Below are 3,223 nucleotides of genomic sequence, written 5' to 3'. Positions count from 1 at the left end.
ATATATATATATGTACTTATGCACATTTGTTGGCACTTCATTGCATGTTCTTATATATATCTTATATATATATATATATCTTGCAACTTACGCTTTTATACATACATGCATGCGTTTGAGTTTGTGTACGTGTGTCACTATATGTGTTTTTGTATTGCTCATTCTCTTCTACAGTCTAAATCTCTAGTATGTTTCTATTTCTTTGTAGTGTTCCATTAACGGCTTCCAATTATCATTTTCTAATTAACCGAATTCTTGTAAATTTTGTGAAGGCAACCTTTATATGATGGATACTAAGGCAGTTAGCTACGCCAGCAGGTACCGCAATAATTAGAAGTATAGATCTATAATCCCTGTGTTATAGCTGTAAATTTCTCAGGATTTCGCCATAGGTATTGCTATTTTCGTATATTTCAGAATTATAATAATATCTGGAACCTGATATCTATTACCGTGTGCAATTTTTTCTCTCTTCCTCGGCGTATTGTATAGACATCGCACTTAAATTTTACGGAAGCACAGAACTAATATAACAGAGGTATACTTGTTTGGTAACTGAATTGCAGTGAGTCTATAGCCGTGACCAGATAGCAATTAGTGTCAGGAAAATTTTGACAATAGATGTTTGAGTGACTATTTGAATGAAGGTTGTCTTTCGTGGAGGCGTAATGACCGAGGTGGTTAGGGCAGCGGACTCGTAGTCGTAGGATCGCGGTTTCGATTCCCAGACCGAGCGTTGTGAGTGTTTATTGAGCGAAAACACCTAAAGCTCCACGAGGCTCCGACAGGGGGTGGTGGTGAACCCTGTTGTACTCTTTCTCCACAACTTTCTTTCACTCTTCCTGTTTTTTTCGTTCCTGTATTTCACAGGGCCAGCCTTATCACAGTCTGTGTCACGCTGAATCTCCCCGAGAACTACGTTGAGGGTACACGTGTCTGAGGAGTGCTCAGCCACTTGCACGTAAATTTCATAAGCAGGCTGTTCCGTTGATTGGATCAACTGGAACCTTCGTCTTCGTAACCGACGGAGTACCACGAATGATCTTTCACGCTGTAATCACATAGAGGCGCACGCAGACACACACACATATATACATACATACATATATATATATATATATGTGTGTGTGTGTGTGTGTGTGTGTGTATGTATGTATATATATATATATATATATATATATATATATATATATATATATACATACATACATACATACATACATACATACATATATATAGGCTCTAACAAGAACCTTTGGATTTGTTTATCCTTTCAGTGAACAATCTGTCCTCTAATGCTTTCTAATAATAAATAAATCGCCATATACTCAAGTGCCGAGTGATGAACACAACATCGCTTAGCATATTCTCGTTCGAATCCGCCAGAACGTATTAAGAATATTTATTCAAGTCGCTGTTCACCGTGCATATGACAATTTATTATTATTTGAAAGTTAACTGGAAATAATTACGCAGTGAAGAAAAATCAATATTTGTTCTCTTGTCAATATTTTATTATACTTTTGCTTATATTTTGCTAATATTTTAATTTATTTATGTATTTATTTAATTTGCTAACTTTATGTCGACAAGCACGAAGGAATATTTTATTTATCTGTATGTGTTAGTATCGCCTGTTTTATTCATCTTTTTTGCCGACATTAATTTTTATACATGAGAATCAATAAATCTCTAGACTCAACATGCTATACTTACATACATTACAGCTATACATACAGAACCATATCGCAGTAATATTAATAATTAACACATAACCATTTCTAGACAATCCTTTTTAAATATCCTCTTTATTAAAGTTACCAACACAAATTCCACCTCTGTTTTCGTTCAGGAAAATCTACAAGGTCTTTTTTCGCTTGAGTCAAGACACATGAAAGGGCTACTGAGCATATGAGTGAGTCAGTATCTGCTCATCTGGTGTGTGGATTCAGGCACAGGTGATAGGCTAAATAGGAAGTGCTCTTCGCAACTACGATGTTTCACGTTCGAATGCGCTGGTGGGGGTTCAGCAAAGCCATGTGAGAGAATTAGAGTAAACGCAAATTGTACAGAGAGGTGCCGGTTGGAGTGGACCTGTAATTCAAAAGCTAATCCTTGTTGCAAACTGTGCCGCGCTAATTCAAACTGAGAATTGCGCTAGAGGTGCACGTGTCTGTGGAATACTCAGTCACTTTCCACACTAATTTAATAACAGGTTGTCTAGTTGAACGCAATCGATGTCAGAGTTCATTAGCATATGCAGCAATATACAAATAGATATGCTTTCATTTAAGTAATGTTTGCCCGTGTGTGCATAGTACACGGGTGTGCATAACTGAGCGTGCAGTTTTCGCAAAAGCTGTCACACACTCAAAGTGATGTGCGCAGGCGCATTGTCGAGATGAAACAACCACTTTCCACTTGGCTAACAGTCAGAGCGTTTTCGTCTCACTGTGTCTCGCAAATGCTTCAGAATTGCCAAGTAAAATGTCGGGTTAGCAGTTTGACCAGGAGGAACAAATTCTGTGTGGACAGTTCCTTTCGTATCAATGAAACAACTCGGCGTCGTCTTGACATTGGAATTTACTTGATACGCTTTCTAGGAGCGTGGCGATAGACTGGATAATTTTGGATTTCCAGAAAACGAAATTAACTAGCTAACTTGCACTTTACAAATACTATCTGTTAAGTGGAACAATAAAAATATGGAAAACTTTTGTCAAGTTTAAAATGTGGCATTATTTTCGTTATCTAAATTCCAACGATGGAGCTTTGTATCTTTCTTAGAATTCGGATCCTTCTTCAGAGGAAGAATTCAAGAAAACGTACATACATACATGCATACATACATACATACATACAAAAATGTACGTAGAAATGCTTGCATTTTCTAAAAGAGAACATAAGAAACTGACATGCATCCTTCACATCCCATCGGCACAAAGGTAATTAGTATGGCATTCCAAAGATTCTCCATCTGAGATTCTTTACATTAATATATGCACACACTTGGCTGTGACACAAAAGAAAAAAATTGATTTCAGACAAGAATACCTTAGAATCACATATTTACTAACGCCAGGAACTCTCTTAACTCAAAAGTCTTGTCACGTTGTTAGCGACCAGTTTGAACATCATTAAGAATATTTTTAAAGAAATACATATACATAAATTATATATAAATAGAGTTAGAAGACATTTTTAAATATTAGTAAGAGCAATT

General features: G+C 36.3%; 1 protein-coding gene across 1 annotated transcript in view; it reads left to right on the top strand.

Moving 5' to 3' along the window:
* The window catches only part of LOC106870026 (corticotropin-releasing factor receptor 2), a 121,339-nt gene that overhangs the window by 57,950 nt on the left and 60,166 nt on the right, over positions 1 to 3,223 (top strand). The window lies entirely within an intron of this gene.

This window comes from Octopus bimaculoides, chromosome 18 (assembly GCF_001194135.2).
Source record: "Octopus bimaculoides isolate UCB-OBI-ISO-001 chromosome 18, ASM119413v2, whole genome shotgun sequence".
NCBI lineage: Eukaryota > Metazoa > Mollusca > Cephalopoda > Octopoda > Octopodidae > Octopus > Octopus bimaculoides.
This window is presented reverse-complemented; position numbering and strand designations above follow the sequence as displayed.